We start from the raw sequence: 19,759 nt of genomic DNA on the forward strand, positions 1-19,759 counted from the left end.
CCACCCCAACAACAACAGGGACCTGGGGGCAGTGACAGTGGGCACACGGTCCAGGGGACGGAGGCCCAGGAACACAGGGGAACTGGGAGGGCTGCTGTGCGACAAGGGGAGGACTGGCCCAGGGAGCCCACTATCCACGAGGCCCTCTCCAACATCATGAGAGCATACCATCATTCCCATGAGACGATGGCAACGGTACTGGCCAAGTTTCAGGAGACCCAGCGGCTGCAGTATTTGGGCTTCAGGGAAGAACTCTGATCCATCAATTCCACCCTGGGTACCATCGTAGGGGTGCTGAAGGAAGTCCTCAACACCAGGAGGGACATTGTGGCACAACAAGGGACCCCTGGCATTAGTCTGGACGATGAACTGCCCACCACCTCCGCCGGCGCTAGTAGACAGGAGGCACCACCACAGGACCACCACACCTACACCCCACCCCCTGCAGATGGAGAACCACCCCGCAAACGGTACCTGAGATCCAGGACAAAGACAGAGAACGATACCAAGACCCCCGCCAAGAAATGAGACCGCCCTGAATGTCATCCTTTTGTCCCATCTTGTCACCCTGTCCATCCTCAAACTGCCCCAGCTCCACTTCCTATGCCCCTTTGGACAATGCACCTGTGAAACAAATAGACTGGACTCTTCCATGGACATTCCTCCACCATCACCTCTCACCATTTTACAGCATTCTCCAATGTTGAGCACCAAAATAAACACCCTTAAAGCACAAAACAATCTGGAGTCTGTCTGTGATTTCGAAATAGTGTATTAGCAATTACAGTGACAAAATGCTCTTTCACTTGTAATGTCAACATACCTATGTCACACAGCTCTAGTCCATGAGGAAACAAAGCAGATGTCACACAGTGGGACCGACATCTGTGAAATCGAAAGGGAAAGTGACAACTCAGTGACCATACACTGGGTGAAAAGGACAGACATGAGAGAGGTTATAATGTTAAATTACATGTAGTAGGCAGGTTTGTCTTCTTACCTGTGTCTCACTGGAAGTATTGCAGGATAACTGATTTCCTGTTGTGGATGTTGTCTTCTTCTGCTTCCTCGTCTTCACTGTCCACAGGCTCCACAGCTGCCACAACACCTCCATCGGGACCATCCTCCTTCAGAAAAGGCATCTGTCATCGCAAAGCTAAGTTGTGAAGCATACAGCAGGCCACGATGATCTGGCATACCTTCTTTGGTGAGTAGAATAGGGAACCACCTGTCATATGGAGGCACCTGAACCTGGCCTTCAGGAGGCCAAAGGTCCTTTCTATAATCCTCCTATTTCGCCCATGGGCCTCATTGTAGCGTTCCTCTGCCCTTGTCCTGGGATTCCTTACTGGTGTCAGTAGCCATGACAGGTTGGGGTACCCGGAGTTACCTGAAAATGTTGAGGGACAACTGTTAGACACACACTAAGCTGTAGGGATATCCCCAGACCCAGACAACTATTCCCACTGATTTTGTTCCAGGTGCTAACCTAATAGCCACACACGGTGCCTCTGGAGTTGCCCCATCACATAAGGGATGCTGCTATTCCACAGAATGTAAGCGTCATGCACTGAGCCTGTGAATTTGGCATTCACATGGGAGATGTACTGGTCTGCCAAACACACCACCTGCAGATTCATCAAATGATAACTCTTCCAGTTTCTGTACACCTGTTCACTCCTGCGGGGGGGACCAAGCCACATGTGTCCCATCAATGGCACCTATGATGTTGGGGATATGTCCCAGGGCATAGAAGTCACCTTTCACTGTAGGCAAATCCTCCACCTGAGGGAAAACGATGTAGCTCCGCATGTGTTTCAGCAGGGCAGACAACACTCTGGACAACACGTTGGAAAACATAGGCTGGGACATCCCTGATGCTATGGCCACTGTAGTTTGAAAAGACCCACTTGCAAGGAAATGGAGTACTGACAGCACCTGCACATGAGGGGGGATTCCTGTGGGATGGTGGATAGCTGACATCAGGTCTGGCTCCTACTGGGCACACAGTTCCAGGATTGTGGCACGATCAGTCCTGTGGGTGATGATTACATGTCTTTCCTCCATTGTCGACAGGTTCACCAGCGGTCTGTACACCGGAGGATGCCGCCATCTCCTCACATGTCCCAGCGGACGGTGCCTATGAAGGACAACAGCGAGCACCGAGTCAACCAACTCAGAGTTACGTACACACAGCTTACACAGAACACGATACATAATCCGAAATTAGCATGTATGTGTGTTGAGGTAAGGCCTAGGTATGTGTGACGCAGTTAAAAATAGAGCCATGTGGGCCCCTGAAATGGCAGCTGCCTGACCTGTAAAGTGGGGCAATGGGATATGAGGTACCTGTGCTGGCGTTGTACACCGTCGCGGTAGGTGGTCGAAGACCGCGGCGCAATTCTACATTGGTTAACATTGGACCCTATGGGTCCCAGGAGCCAATGAAGATGTATGCCGGCGGTGACATTACGCACCGCTGCGGACGTGACTGCCATTTTCTATCTGTTCAATCACTCGATACCTGATCTTCAACAGGAGAGGACCTACACTGCAAGTGCTGCTGTGACCTCAGTCTGGAAGAGACAATGGCTTGTGCATCTGGGGAAAAGGCCCCTGCCTTCACATCGGAGGAGTTGGAGAAACTTGTGGATGGGGTCCTCCCCCAGTACACGCTACTCTACGGTCCTTCAGACAAACAGGTAAGTACACTGGGAGTATGCTGTATGGGCTATGTATGTATGGAGTGGGGTGGATGAAAGATGGGGGGAGAATGAGATGTGCATGAAACAACGGTGAGTGCATGTGCCACATGGCAAGGGTAGGGATGCGGGACAATGACTGTGATGGTGCAGTTGGTAATAACTTCTCTTTTACCCCTGTACAATTCCTGTAGGTCAGCGTCCACCAGAAGAAGGATATTTGGCGTGCCATCACCAAGGACGTCCGGACCCTGGGGGTCTATCACAGACAGAGCACCCACTGCCGCAAGAGATGGGAGGACATTCGCCGCTGGAGCAAGAAGACGGCAAGGGCCGAGCTGGGGATGACCTCCCAACGTGGGAGGGGTGCCTGTCGCACCACGACCCCCCTGATGTTCAGGATCCTGGCGGTGGCGTACCCGGAGTTGGATGGGTTCTTGAGGGCATAACAGCAGCAACAAGGGGGTGAGTACACTCTGATTCTACTGCACTCAGCGTGCAGTGGAGGTGTCTGGGTGGGGGAGGAGGGCTGTGGGTTCCCCTAGGCCAGGGTGAGTGTGCTTGTTAGGTCCCCTTTTTCAGGTAGGCCCTGTGGCACCCCACCCCACCTGGGTACAGTGCCAAATACACCTAGTCAGGCTCCTGTGACATCCATGTGTGCAGATGTCGGCCATAGCCTTGTAGGCCATATCCCAGGGATCGCATAGTGGACCCCAAGTGCACGGCGTAGTGCAGGGGGCTTTTGTGTCTGTCGTGTCCGCCAACGGTTGCAGTAATGCATGCACTCAACATGTCTTTTGTCTGTGTCAGGCCCATCTGTGCCCCCCCATCTAAGGTACAGCCACCACCCCCCTTCCAGCACTGCCCTCCCAGCAGCCCCTCAGCCTTTGCCCCATGCCCGCTCACCCAGGAGAGTGGGCATCTCCTTTGCCCCAGGCACCTCAGGCCCTGCCCCAGTCAACCCTGCTGCCCTCAGTGAGGAGGCCATTGACCTCCTCAGGTCCCTTACTGTTGGGCAGTCTACCATTTTGAATTCCATCCAGGGTGTAGAGAGGCAGTTGCAACAAACCAATGCATTCCTGGAGGGCATTCATTCTGTTCAGGCAGCCCTTCGGCGAGCTTTTCAGACTCTGGCCTCAGCACTGATGGCAGCCATTGTCCCTGTCTCTAGCCTCCCCCTCCAACTTCCTCCACCCAGACCCACACCCCTGTACCTCAGCCTACCCCAAGCACACCATCAGACCAGCATGCACACACCCCAACACACAAAGGAAGCTCTGGCAAACATAAGCACCACACATCCCACAGGCACTCACTCAAACATCACACACATGCAGACATAGCAACATCCACTGCCTCCACTGTGTCCCCCTCCTCCTCGTCTCCCTCCTCCCTCCCAGTCTCATCTCCACTCACACCTGCATGCACTACATCTACAGCCACTACTTCCATTACCAGCACACACACCACCACACCCTGCTCACGTGCAGTCACCACCCCCACAACCATTCACACATCCCCGTGTCCTCTCCCAGTGTGTCTGTGACGCCACCTCCCAAGGTACACAAACGCAGGCACACACCCGCCCAACAGCCATCCACCTCACGACAGCCTCCAGTGCATGCATCTTACCCCAAAGTCACCAAACGTACACCTCCTACAACCACAACCTCTTCCTCCACTCCCAAACCCCCTCCAGCTACCCGTCCCAGTGTTCCCAAGAAACTTTTCCTGTCCACCCTTGACCTCTTTCCCTCAACTCACCCACCCTAGCCCTACTCTCCAGGTCCCAACCTAGCACCTCAGCCACGACATTGGCGGGATGAGTGGTGCCAGTAGTCACCAGATTCTGGAGTGCACCAGGCAACAGGGCAGCCAGTGTGGCAAGGAGCCACAGCACGGACAATCCCCCACCTGTCCAGCATCAAAAGTTGGCCAGTGCCCGGCGGGAGAGGGGGAAGACACCAGCCACCAAAGCCGCTCCCAGGGGTACAGGTGGGATTGTGGAGTCAGCTGCGAAACCTTCCAAGGTGGGAAGGGGCACAAGAAAGCCAGCAAGTCTGGGAAGATCGTCACGGCGGAGAAGACTGCCATCAGCCCCGCTGCCCAGGAGGCGACCGCCATCAGCCCCGCTGCCCAGGAGGCGACCGCCATCAGCCCTGCTGGCCAGGAGGCGACCGCCAGCACCAGCCCCGCTGGCCCAGACAGGACAGCCAGCAGCAGCCCCGCTGGCCCAGACAGGACCGCCAGCACCAGCCCCTCTGGCCAGGAGGCGACCGCCAGCACCAGCCCCGCTGGCCCAGACAGGACCGCCAGCACCAGCCCCGCTGGCCAGGAGGCGACCGCCATCAGCCCTGCTGCCCAGGAGGCGACCGGCATCAGTACCGCTGCCCAGGAGGCGACCGCCATCAGCCCCCGCTGCCCAGGAGAAGACCGCCAGCACCAGCCCCGCTGGCCAAGAGGCGACCGCCAGCAGCAGTCCCAGACAGGACCGCCAGCACCTGAGTCGCTGCCAAGGACACCACTGCCACAAGCACCGCTGAACAGGACACCACCGCCACAAGCACTACTGGCCCATGAGCGCCAAGAGCACTGACGCTACTGAGTCTGCCACAAGCAGGATGAAGCACTCTGGGCACCAAGCCCCCTCCAGAACCAGTGGAGATTTACATCTACTACCTCAGTCCTTGGCAGGATGAAGCACTCTAGGCACAAAGCCCCCTCCAGAAGCAGTGGAGAAAGGCATCCACTACCTCAGTCCTTGGCAGGATGAAGCACTCTGGGCACAAAGCCCCCTCCAGAACCAGTGGAGAAAGGCATCCACTACCTCAGTCCTTGGCAGAATGAAGCACTCTGGGCACCAAGCCCCCTCCAGAACCAGTGGAGATTTACATCCACTACCTCAGTCCTTGGCAGGATGAAGCACTCTGGGCACAAGCCCCCTCCAGAACCAGTGGAGAAAGGCATCCACTACCTCAGTTCTTGGCAGGATGAAGCACTCTGGGCACAAAGCCCCCTCCAGAACCAGTGGAGAAAGGCATCCACTACCTCAGTCCTTGGCAGGATGAAGCACTCTGGGCAAAAAGCCCCCTCCAGAAGCAGTGTAGACTGTTATCTACTTGAGAGACTGTGGCTTTGCACTCCCCAGGATTGAACAATGGGCAAGCCACCCACTGTAGAGACTTGAGAGACTGTGGCTTTGCACTCCCCAGGATTGAACAGTGGGCAAACCACCCACTGGAGTGAATTGAGAGACTATGGCTTTGCACTCCCCAGGATTGAACAGTGGGCAAACCACCCACTGGAGTGACTTGAGAGACTGTGGCTTTGCACTCTCCAGGATTGAACAGTGGGCAAACCACCCACTGTAGAGACTTGAGAGACTGTGGCTTTGCACTCCCCAGGATTGAACAGTGGGCATGTAGCCCCCTCGTGGATTTGGCATTGGGCACTCACTGGCTGAGGTGCCCCCCCCTTTCCCTTCCCCCTGAGGAGCCTGTTTTATTTCTATCTGATGCCCCTGCAGTGTTCTCTCCGTCATATTCGGGTACCTTGTGTGGGCCTCGACCATGCAGTGTGGGCCCAGTGTTCCACGGACTTAAATGGAGCAATACCTGGACTCCTATTCTTGGTGTATATATTTGTTAATAGTGTATATATATTTTTGCGTACTGGATTTTAATAGATTACAATGGTTACACTCATTTCCTTTTGTCTTTGCATTCTTCCTGGGGGGTTGAAGGGTGTAACTGTAATCTATCATGCTGTACTAGTGTGTGTGTTGTAGTGGGTGGGGGTTTGCGTATTGCGTGTGTGTGTGTCTGTTTTTTCCCTCCCCCTCCCCTGTGTCTTAGGTGCAGTACTCACCGTGGTCTTCGCCGCCGGCGTTCGTGCTCCTGGTAGGGGAGCAAGAAGATAAAGGCTGGGAAAATGTGAAGCTCTGGTTCCATGGCTTCCTGGTTCCTCGTGGGGTGTGTAGAGGTGAGCGTTTTCCATTCGTATTCCAGTTTCCGTCGTGTTTTTGTTCGCGGTGAATCCGCCCCGGAAAAGGTGCCGGATTGGTAGGTTGTGATACTGTGGGCGGTACATTGTCCTCCGCCTGTCTGTTGGCAGTGACCGCAGCGCTGTTTGTTTGTACCGCCGTGGCGGTCGGAGTGTCAAAGTGGCTGTCTTTGTTGGTGGTTTCCGCCACGGTCATAATTCAAATTTTTTTACCGCCGGCTTGTTGGCGGTTTTAGCGCCGCTTTAACACCGACCGCCAGGGTTGTAATGACCACCTAAGTTTGAAGGTAAAAAGTTGACCGGGACCTCCCAGCCAGTGTATCCGAGGAGGGCTCCAGGGATGTCGGATCAAGATCTAGGTTTACTCTTGTCGAAGGATTTTCACCTCGAAAAAACAACTAAGTCCGAAGGTAAAAATCTCCACCGAGGATTCCCGCGATGTGTATCCAGAGAAGGGCTCCAGGAGGTCGGATTGGAATGGCAGGTTCGTCCCGCTGAAGAAAATCTTCAGAAAAACGACTAAGTGTGAAGGTAAACTTTTGACCGAGGCCTCCCGCGGCCTGTAGCCAAGCTGGGCTCCATCGCGGTCGGACTGAAACTTTGATTTTGCCCCGTTCGAGGTACAACCAGATGACCCGATTGGCGCTTTTTGTTTCTAGGCGCTAAAAAAACAATAATTCTTTAAAAATTTAAATCTCAGGTTCCCCTTATCCGATTTTATTTGTTTCTGTGTCATTTTAAAGATAAAAATATAATCTATTTATATAAATTGGTTTTGGATTTTTAAACTGTTTCCTGTGTTTTATTTAAATGCTGTTTTGTAATATTTGAATGCTTCACACTCTGGCCCTCATTCTGACCTTGGCGGGCGGCGGAGGCCGCCCGCCAAAGTCCCGCCGTCAGGTTACCGTTCCGCGGTCGAAAGACCGCGGCGGTAATTCTGACTTTCCCGCTGGGCTGGCGGGCGGTCGCCTTCGGGCGGTCGCCTTCAGGCCGCCCGCCAGCCCAGCGGGAAAGAGGCTTCCACGATGAAGCCGGCTCGGAATCGAGCCGGCGGAGTGGAAGCTGTGCGACGGGTGCAGTTGCACCCGTCGCGTATTTCACTGTCTGCGCAGCAGACAGTGAAATACATTTAGGGGCCCTCTTACGGGGGCCCCTGCAATGCCCATGCCAGTGGCATGGGCACTGCAGGGGCCCCCAGGGGCCCCGCAACCCCCCCTACCGCCATCCGGTTCCCGGCGGTCGGACCGCCGGGATCTGGATGGCGGTAGGGGGGGTCGGAATCCCCTCGGCGGCGCAGCAAGCTGCGCCGCCTTGGAGGATTCAATGGGGCGGCGGTACACTGGCGGGAGACCGCCAGTGTTGCCGGTCCGACCGCGGCTTTACCGCCGCGGTCGGAATCCCCATTGGAGCACCGCCGGCCTGTCGGCGGTGCTCCCGCGGTCCTCCGCCCTGGCGGTCTTTGACCGCCATTGTCAGAATGACCGCCTCTGTCTCCTAAGTTAAGCCTTGTCACTCATTGCCAAGCTACTAAGGGTTGAGCTGGGTTTAATTTACTGAGACCTAACTGGACCTAAGTGAAGGTTAGTGGCCTATTGCTAAGAGTAGGTACCTACCTGCCCTTACCAATAACCCATTTTCCAACATTTTTTGTTCCTGGGAACATCGCTGTCTCATACCCTTCATGTTAACATTTGTGACAAGTTCAGTACATTCAGGTTTCTACACACGTCACCTGATACACAGTTTCTAGTAAAGACAGGAAAAACTATTTTTGCTACTGATATATTTTGGGTCAACTTTCAGTTAGAACAATACACGTTTATTCAGCAAAGCATGAGATGCCATTTTATTCTGACATTTCATTATACTAATAAACAGCAGTGCAATATTAAGGCTCAGACCTCTGTAACTTTAAGGCCTACATTTAACTTAATCAAATACATAGCATTTAATCGTAAGTACAACCCATTACTGCATTTTTTCATTATTATAAGTGCTAAATAAACATTATAAGCTGTTTAGGACACATTTTCATGCATATGGCGGCCATTCAAGTGGGGATGGCGGTCATTCAAGTAGTCACATTTTCGAGTTGCAAGTTATTTTCTGTGTTAATTCATGTTCTATGCAAATACAAATTACAGAGTACGGGGGAGGAGCCAAGATGGCGACCGGGAAGGACGCTTCGTAAAGCGCTCCGTCTCGGGCTCGCCTCCAAAACGATTGCGGGGCACCCTGGGGTCGCCAATATCCTCATACAGAGGAGTAACCCGCTCTAGGAGCCTCTCTCCCCTTGCTGACGGCCACGGGGGCGCTGGGGCGGCTGAGTGGAGGAGCCGCCGAGGGACAACATCGCCTCAGGACTGCGGCCGCCATTTTGCCTCGGCGCGAGGCTCGGAGCTCCGTCCCGGAGCCCCTGAGGTGAGGTGGGGGTGCGGCGGTGGGGGGATCCCGTTGCGGGAGGGCAGCGGACCTGCCTCGGGGCTCTTCCCCCCCCCCTCTACCGCTGGACAACCCTCTCCACTGCCGTGGTGGGGAGGGGCGGTGGGACGGTGAAGCCGTGATTGGGGACCTTGGGCGGTTCCCCCCCCCTTGGCCTGCGTTCTGGCTGCAAGGCGTGCCCCCCCCCTTCGATTTAGGGGGGTCGCGCAGTAAAAGTCACGGGCTGAACGGAGGAGCCGCCGAGGGACGACATCGCCTCAGGACTGCGGCCGCCATTTTGCCTCGGTGCGAGGCTCGGAGCTCCGTCCCGGAGCCCCTGAGGTGAGGTGGGGGTGCGGCGGTGGGGGGATCCCGCTGCGGAAGGGCAGCGGACCTGCCTCGGGGCTCTCCCTCCCCCCCCCCCTCTACCGCTGAACAACCCTCTCCACTGCCGTGGTGGGGAGGAGCGGAGGGGCAGTGAAGCCGTGATTGGGGACCTTTGGCGGTTCCCCCCCCTTGGCCTGCGTTCCGGCTGCAAGGCGTGCCCCCCCCTTCGACTTAGGGGGGTCGCGCAGTAAAAGTCACGGTGCGCATCTGGAGCCCTGGCGGTTTGCTCTACACGCCCCCCTGGTCACTCCTAGTGGCTCCTGCAATTCATGAACGTCTGCGGGCTACGAGTGGGGCCCCCCCCGAAGTATATTATGACTCCACCATTCCCCCGGTAAGAGGAGCAGAACCCTGCATGGAAGCCCAATTGGAAGTGAGTGCATATGGCAATTGACCTTGTGAGGGTGGGGGACCCACGCCCAGGCCCTGAATCGTTGGAGCCGACATGATGGGCATATTGGATTGACTTCGGAGATCATCCCGCTATCCGTCGCCCCCCCGCTGGCGCCGGGTGAGGGACCTGGAAATGGGCAACCAAGCAGGAACTCATTTCGTGGAATATTAGGCAGTTTGTAATCCAAAAAACTTAAAGCGCATGACGGTGGGGATCCGTGAGTACACACAGCCCTCCATATCCGTCCAACCTGGGGCTCGAGGAGCTCATGTAAGCGCAGTAGAAACAGAGACCCATAAATCGAGTCAAAATGGCCGGGAGATCAAAATCAGCGAGGAATCAGGACCGGGGCACGCAGGGACCAGCGCCTGGGGACCAACAACCTACTCCTACCTTACAATCACTGGAATCTACACTTTTGGCCCATTCTACACAATTCGAGAGAGTACTCCAAGCAATTATGGACACTAAAATTTCATTAGAAAATAGAATAGATACGGTATCGCAAGATCTAAATATTCTTAGAGCGGACCACCGCAAATTATCCGAAAAAGTGAAGTCAACGGAAGAGACGCTAAATGACATGTGCCCCAAAGTAACGGACAACCAAAAACAAATTCTCCGCCTGGACCTAGAGGTAAAAACACTGCTGAGGAGAGCAGAAGAGGCGGAGGGAAGATCACGCCGCAACAACATACGGTTTCTTGGTCTCCCGGAAAAATCAATAGAACAAAACACAGAGATTCAACTGGAACAGTGGTTAGCCAAAGAGGTCCTGAACGGAGCCCCGTCGAAATTCTTCTCAGTAGAAAGAGCACACAGGACTCCCGGGCGCCCCCCAGTACCGGGCCAGTCCCCAAGACCGCTGATAGCCAGGTTCCTGAACTTTAGAGACCGGGATGCGATACTGCAACAATTCCGCAGCAATGGTCCATTTCAATATGAGGACTCAACTGTTCACGCTTACCCAGACTTCACTCAGGAAGTGCAAAGACAACGCAACTCCTTTGCTCAAATTAAGCAACGTCTCCGTGAACATGACATAAAGTATGCTCTGCTATTTCCCGCTAAATTAAGAGTACTAACAGATGAACGCACCCACGTGTTCACATCTCCGGAAGACGCTTGGACATGGCTACATGCCAAGGGGTTTGCCCAACCCCGAGAAGAAACCGGTATTAACGACAACTGGTCCACAGCATCCAATCGGAAACGCCCCAAAAGACGACCCGGGGGTCAACCTACGGAGAAACAGGCTGCGGAAGAGAGAGCCAGGGTCCTGAAGGAAACTCCCCTGCTGACACAAAATGCTTTTGAGACACTCAGAACCCATCCGGAGGAGGGTTCGGAATCGGATTCAATAAGCTCGGATTCCACACTGACGGGGTCGCTGAAAGGCCCGGAGATTACTCCCCGGACTGCGGACATACTCTGAACAACTGATGCTGACCCACCACCAGGGCGGGACCCGCTGCCACAGAAGGAGAACAGGATTGAATATTGTGTGTCCCGCCGACAGCGGCTGGATATATCGCTTGAAATTATGTATCCTTGTTTCTCTGCTTTCAGAGTCAACTCCTGTATTTAGCCTGCGTGTAATTGGAGGTGACGCGCGGCAGGGGAGGGTTGGCTTGCTGCGCCCCGGGGATGCCCCACACAACTTGCAGGCTGAATCTGCAGAAGGATGCGAGCCCCTATAATGAGCCGCACCCGGATAGTATTATAGCTCCCCCGCAGGCATCCACACGGACACTGCCTAGGTCGCACCTCTCTGGGGTGTGCGTTTGTTTTTTTGTTGGTTCACAGTTGGGGTTGGGATCCAGTTGGGGAGGGAGGGAGGGTAATTACCAGTTTGTACACCGCGGGTCTGCGCATAACACAAGACACATAGATGGAGGTTGGGGAACGGGCTGTAGTGGCGATGGGGAGGGGGAGGACTGCTTGGACCCCATCAGGGACCAGACTGTTAGATGCACCACTACGAAACAAACATGGCCCAGCAAACAGCCCACAACGTAAGCAAATATATCATAGTCACCTGGAATGTCAGGGGTCTAGGGAACCACAGAAAAAGGTCCAGGGTGCATGCAAGACTCAAACGCCAGGGCACACACATTGCAATTTTACAAGAAACCCACCTACTGGACCCAGACTTACAAGAACTGCGGAATAGATGGGGAGGTCAGATCGTAGGCACATCTTATTCAACCTTTGCGAGGGGGGTCCTGATATGGATGGCAGGGAGTGTTCCATTTCTTCTAACATCATACAGGATAGACCAGGGAGGTAGGTACGTGGTGGTGGAGGGTAAATTAGACGGAAAACAATTGTCACTCATAGGAGTATACGCCCCGAACACTGCGTTGCCTGTGTTCCTGAACACGCTCACCCCAGCTCTATTGACTAACCCTGCAGCACCTGCAATATGGGGTGGTGATTTCAATAATACGCCGGACCTGACATTGGATAGGTCAAGCCCCCCCACACATTCAGCGGCCAACAGACGCCCCGGGTGCCCACTGGTGACATGGGCCAGTGACATGGGTCTCTGCGATTTGTGGCGCATGAAGCACCCGCAGCGCAGAGAATACTCATTTTACTCAGTACCACACAAAGTATACACTAGGATAGATCTGCTATGGGGTACCCGGGACATTTGCACAGTAACCAACGGGATTGAATACTTAGCTAAGTCACTATCAGACCACTCACCGCTTAAAATAACTCTAGATTGGGGCAGGAGGCGACAAGCGATCCCAACCTGGAGATTACAAGTGGAAGCGTTGCAGGACCCTGCATTTAAAGACGCTTTGAGTACAGCGCTCAAGCAGTACTGGGAATTGAATGCTGGCACTACAAGCTTAAGAGCAGTAGAGTGGGACGCACATAAAGCAGTGACCCGCGGGCACTGCATTTCCACTACATGGGGGGTAAGACGCACACTCCATGCAGAGGTTACCAAACTGGAAAAGAAACTAAGAGCACTAGAAAACGCAGTGGCCCGCAGCGAAACACCATATACGTCATTAAAAGATGCGCGCGCAGAATACGCAGCTGCAGACGCCACACTACGCCTACATGACTACAAATATCACTTGACCAGATTACAAGCGGAAGGCGACAGATCGGGTAGGCTGCTCGCATGGCTCCTGCGGGAGGAACGGCAATGCCCCCCAATAGGGGCAATAGTGTTAGGCGTAGGCGCAATAGCAACCACACAGGATGAAATTAATGATGCGTTCAGGAAATACTACACACAGCTATACAGCACACGCACATCATGCACCCCCCAACAACTCGAGTCCTTTTTGGTGGAATCCTCTCTGCCCCAACTCACACAAAATGACAGGGAGACATTAGAGGCCCCCATCACACTAGGAGAACTAAATAAGGCTCTTGAACAACTACCTAGAAATAAAGCTCCAGGGGCAGACGGCCTGCCATCAGAATACTACTCCACTTTTGCAACACACCTGGTCGCACATCTCCTAAAAGTCATGGAAGAAGCAGAGATCAAGGGAAGTCTCCCCCCCACAATGAGAGAGGCAATGATAGTGGTCCTCCCGAAACAGGGGCGAGACCCCACTGACGTTAAGTCCTATAGACCCCTGTCTCTACTAAATCTAGATTGCAAACTACTTGGCAAAATACTAGCCAACAGGCTAGCTCCTCATATGCACACTTTAGTACACGAAGACCAGAATGGATTTATCCCAAAACGCAACACCTTTCTCAACATTCGTAGGCTACTAAGCGTAATGGGCGATACCCCCCCGAGTGCATCTGAGGAAGCAGTGATCTCGCTAGACATCGAAAAAGCATTCGACACACTAGAATGGGACTTCCTGTTTGCCACCATGCAGCGAATGGGCATAGGCCCAAAATTTATAAGATGGGTACGCATACTGTACACCAACCCGCAGGCCAGGGTGAAGACAGGAGGAGTCATATCAGAGAGCTTCCCAATTAGCAGGGGAACAAGGCAAGGCTGTCCCCTTTCCCCCCTGTTGTTCGCCCTGGCGATGGAACCACTGGCCGCGCGTGTCCGTGCAAAAACAGAAGAATGGGGGGTGGTAAGGAACGGCACATCCCACGTCATATCATTGTATGCAGATGATGCTTTGATCTATATACGCAGTGCTGGGGAGGCACTGCCCCCGGTGATGTCATTGCTACGCGAGTTTGGAGAGATATCGGGCTTGATAGTTAATTGGGGGAAATCCTGTATATTCCCACTGGTTGGCCGGTCCCCAGCGAGACGAGAGAACACTTCACCAGGCCCATTAAAATGGTGCTTCGACACATTCAAATATCTCGGGGTTAACGTCTATCACAGTGCTGAAGACCTCAGGGATGGCAACCTGGGGAGAGCGGTGACATCTATAAAGAGCTCATTGCGTTTCTGGAATAAATTACCGCTCTCACCATTGGGAAAAGTTGCCATAGCCAACATGCTAGTGCTGCCCAGGCTGCTATATCACTTCGCTGCCCTGCCGATCATAATTCCTAAAAGTTTCTTCAACAGTTTAAATTCTGCATTGGTGCAGCTGGTATGGGGTGATGGCAGAAGGCGAGTCGCACTCAACACACTATATCACCCAGTGGCGGCGGGTGGACTGGGAGCCCCTAACTTTGAGCTCTACTCTGCGGCAGCACAGCTGCAGTGGATCTCAAATTGGATTCATAACTCGGGGTCGGCGGAAGCTGCCTGGCTGGTAACCCGACTCCGGGGAGTCCCCCTGCTTGAGTGGCTCTCGAGCAAGCAAACTAAAAGCACATGCGCAAACCCATTGATGGCAGCAGCACATGCATACTGGAAGAAGTATATTCAAAAAGATGCCAAAAAAATTCCCTACTCACCTCTCATACCACTAGAACGAATCCCTGGATGGGTGACAACTGGTTCTCACCTATCCGCAACCTGGATAGAAGCGGGCATAAGCACGGTAGGAGAATGCTTCGAGGAAGGAAAACTAATGTCCTTCGAAGATATACAGGCCCTCACAGAGATCAGCCCAGGGCAATTTCTGACATACCACGCTATATGTCATGCAATTAGAGGTACATGGGGGCCCGGGGACGCTGAGCCAGACATCTCAATAAACCTACACCATATGCTGAGCTACGACACACGTGAAAAAGTAGTCTCAAATACATACAAACTACTAAATAAGCCCCCGGAGTCTAATCTGCAGAAAGCCCGAGAAAGGTGGAATGCCGTACTGCCTGACCCGATCACAGAGACAGAATGGTCAAAAGCCCTGAGCCACACACGCGAGGTCTCAAGGAACCCCAGATTCCGATACACACAATTTAATTACTTACATCAGACTTATTTAGCGCCAGCCAGAATTAAACGTATGTTCCCTGGATCGGACCCAACTTGCCCTAGATGTAAAACCCCAGCAGCACAGTTTTATCATATGGTCTGGGAGTGCCCGCAGGTAAGGGGGGAGTGGACCGCGCTGACCACTGCACTGTCGGAAATGACTGGCCTGGGCTTGGACGCGAATCCCAAATCCTGTCTACTTGGCCTCAGGACCAGAACAAAAAGGAGCAAATTTATGCACAGATTCGTAGACCTGGCTTATGCAATGTACAAAAGACTAATAGCCATGAACTGGAAGGCCTCTAAGGCCCCTGACCATGGAGCTTGGCTCGCTCTTACGCTTCGCTGGACACGTGCTGAATATCAGGTACTAACGAAACTGGCGCGAGGTGGTCCTCGACACTCGGGCTGTGAAACCTGGGACACATTGGTCTCCAAACTAGAAACAAAGAATGACGAAAAACCTCCCTGAATAGCAGGCAGACGCGATAACATAGACAATTGTAGGTTTCACCCCGGTTGCAATACCACAGTAATCATGAGTAGCGCACACACCTGCCAATGGTGCCTAAGCACAGATATAAATACACTGCACCCCCAAATACACACTAGCCAATTAATACACACAGCCCATCGTCCCCAACTAGTAAACTCAGGGTCTTCAGAAGTTAAGTTGCCCCTTCCCCCGCCCCCCGCTCTCTCTCGTCCATCTTAGGGTTCGCCCTGAACTAGAACTCTTGCAGGCATCGAAACCTCCGCACGAAAGATAGTATCAAATGCGCGAACTAGCAATGCCTGTAAGTACAGACATAAAAGCGCGGATCTAGCGGTGTACGAAAGTTATTGGTTGTTTGTTAAATCTAATAAATAAGCGCCCAGCAAACTATTGTAACTGTAAACATCCTATCACTGCTGCTAAATGGATGCATCGAAATGTTTGATTTTATTGAAAATTTAATAAACATATGTTTAAAAAAAAAAAAAATTACAGAGTACATGAAATAGTTGTTAGTAACATTTTCAGCGCTCAAACTGCTCTCCAGTTAGAGAGCACATTACTTCAGCTCTGCCATTCATCCTACTCCTGTCTACAAAACCGTATCCCAGTTCACCCACCTGAAGCAAAGAGATAAGCTTGCCCCCCAGGCAATAGTACCAACTGAAAACGTGGCCACAGTGGGAGGGCCCTTGACACATAGGCTGGTTTGGACCATGCCATACGAGATGCATATGACCAGTCCCAAGTTTCCAGGCATTATAATGCAGAAAATACTCTCATCGTTTAATTAAAAAAGACCAGTGGCTGCCATTTGCTATTCCCTGCTCAAGACTGGTGTGAGAGAAAACTGAAACATAGAAGTATAGATGTCTTTACAACTCATGCAATTCCCATATGTCTTTTCCAGACAGTCTTCACCATGCAGATGTCTTTACCATCCATGCCTATACCACACATACCTTTACCACTCTTGGTAAGCATATTTAAGGTAAATGTATCCTCCAAACCCCCATGTATATAATGATTTTTTACTTTTCAGGGTAGTAGAGCCCCCTTCCAAACACTCCATTGGCTAGATTTACAAAGCTCGAGCGCCACAAGAGCATCACTTTTAGTTACTGTCCTGTGGCGTTGTGTTCAGTGCACCACATTTACAATGTGGCGCTAATCCACTTTTTGAGGCTTAACACCGCCTTGTACATATGGATCCCTCCGATGAAGTTTTCTGTGGCAGAGGGTCGTGCAATGGGTGCTGCAGTGGATGTTCCAGTGCAAAACCCATTGCCTTTGATGCTGCCCCAGATTTACTAAAAAGGTGTAAATCTGTGGCAGCCGCAAAAACTAAGGCCACCCCAGGGGTGGGGTTAGCATGGCACAACAAGGATGGAATATTTGTATTTCTCCTAGTTTTTTGTGCTTTTTCCATGTGTGAGAGCAAAAGGCTATGAATGGTTGTGCATGTGCAGGAACGTGTCCCTTCCTTCACATAAAAAATCATTCAAAAATGTTGATTTTCTACTTCAACGTGTGCTGCATTCTGCAACACACATAGGATTGCCAAATTACCATTATAGATTGTTTATGTGCAATAAGGGACACTTTCCTGCACATAAACAATCACTCCCCTCAACGCAGACACCCTAGCACTATGGTGCAAGGATGCCTGCGTTGGTGCAGGCTACTTAATTTAATGTTGGCGCAGGGGGAAACACAGGGGAGCGCTGTAGTCCAGTAAATACGGCATATCCCTGCATTTCAAAACTGGCAGGGCGCTGCTTTTTTTGGTGCAGCACCAGGCTGCACTAGTTTCTTGTAGATCTTGCCCCACATTTTTTATTATCCCCTAACCATCCTTTACCGCTACCCACTCCAAACCCTAAAATTACTCTTGTCTCACTTTACCAGTAACCTCACCTAAATTGTAAAATTACTGTTAACTCCTTTCATTACTGCCCACACTAAATCTTAAAATTATTCTTATCTAATGTTACCGTTAACCACCCCAAGCCATGAAATTACCTTCACCCCCTTTTACCCCTCCCCACCCTAACCCCTAAAATTACCCATACCGCCCTTTACCACTGCCCACCCCAAAACCCTAAAATTACCCTTTCCTTTACTGCTGCCCACCGCTAAACCCTAAAATCACCCTTAACTCCCTTACCCCTCCTTTACCACTGCCCACTTCTAAACCCAAAATGTGCCCTTACTTCCCTTCACCACTACCATCCATAAACCCTAAAATTAATTAAACTTTCCTTTACTACTCCCGACCATTAAACCATAAAATTATCCTTACCACCTACTGTACCTAAACACTTTTTCGCAATTAAAAAAACCGTTCATGATCCAAAAGGTATACTTCACAATATAAAGTGTGGACTGGATTTCAATGAGGTATAGATGCCTGGAATGGATTTTAAAAACTAGACTTACAGCAGAACCACCATGAATTCCAAGACAAGAACAGCAGCAGAGAATAAACATTTAGTAGAAGGTAATTTCCCCATGGTTTCCTGTGGGAGGCATGCTAACTGAAGTACAGATCCACCAAGCACAATGTGCAGCAGCTTAGCACATCATTGGTGCCACGGAGAACTCTGAATGGAGTTTCGGCTAAGCGTGTGGATCAGTTATGTTTTCCTGTACTTGTCTGGACTCTCCTGAAACCACCTTGAGGACACACCCAGCCAGAACCTGGGGTTTATTGACCCTGGCTTGCACAGCTATGCATCTATTATTATGTGAATACACTGCGAAAAAGATATGTTTAAACTCGGAAATTTCTACGAGTAGTGTGTGGGCTGCAGACAGCACAGCTCGGAAACAGTAAGTAGTGGTTGCATGTCTCTGTTTCCAAGCTATGTTGCCTGCAGCTCATGCACTAACTGAGATAATTTCCGAATTAAATGTATGTAATTTTGACAGTACAATCCAATAAAAAGAAGTCTCAGGTGTCACTGATGCTGCTTCACCTACACCAACCTGCTATACCTCTGGATGAATGGACTGCAACTCCACTCTGTCCTTCAGGTTTCTTAGCCAGTGAGTGTAGGAGGCTGGCCCTCTATGTAGCATAAAAAATCGAGTACACTATGCAGAGGGTCCAGGCAACCACACATTGGGTTCCAGAGGTAAAAATTAGACAATCTAATGCTCCAATTGTGCTGGTTAAGCAGTTAGGCTAAACCAGAAGTTGTGCTAAGTATTTGCTCTACTCACAAATCCAATCATGCACCACACACACTTAATGAATAACTCAAGACCAGAATTTATCAAAATACTTCAGAATTTAATATACATTTTAAGACCAAGATCTTTGGACTACATTAGGTACTTTTCAAATTATGACTTTTTGAAGTTTTAGCAAAGTTAGACTTTATGTGCCCAATTACGCACCATTGGAATCAATACACAGTCACCTTTAAAAATGCAGTAAAACACAGTTGAATTAGCAGTCTCTTCTATTGCAAGGAGGTCAGAGTGGTTGGTGGGCATACTGTGCCAGCTGGAAAGTCTTAGGTGGCTCCCGTTCTAGTGGGAGCAGCATTGGAGAGGTTCTTGGCACAGGGCCACCTGGAGGAATAGGAGCTGGTTTGCAGATTTAAAGATGGTGCCTGGGGATGACCTTGGGCTGTTGAGGACACAAGGGGTTGGAGACCCGAAGCACACAGCAGATCCTATGATGCAAGGCCCAGGGCGGCCATGTGCAGGGCATGTGGGGGTCTTAGATACTGTGCGCAACAAAGTCTTGTCGAGCTGGAGGTGAGGCTCTTTGAAGGTGACTTACAGGACAATGCAGGCATCCTGGTCAGAGGTCTGGGATGTTTTTGAAGTCCCTTGACTGGGGCTTCCTCCTGATCCTTTTTCAGCTCTGGGGGAGCTGTCTTTCGGTTGGTCGGATGTCAGCTGACCAGTACCCAAGCTATTAGGGTAACTCGGCCACTAGAGGGTGCAGAGCCACCAAACTTGGCACAGTTGTGGGTCACACTGGGCAGTCACTGGTGTGTTGTCAGGTCTGG

Source organism: Pleurodeles waltl, chromosome 11 (assembly GCF_031143425.1).
Source record: "Pleurodeles waltl isolate 20211129_DDA chromosome 11, aPleWal1.hap1.20221129, whole genome shotgun sequence".
Taxonomy (NCBI): Eukaryota; Metazoa; Chordata; class Amphibia; order Caudata; family Salamandridae; genus Pleurodeles; species Pleurodeles waltl.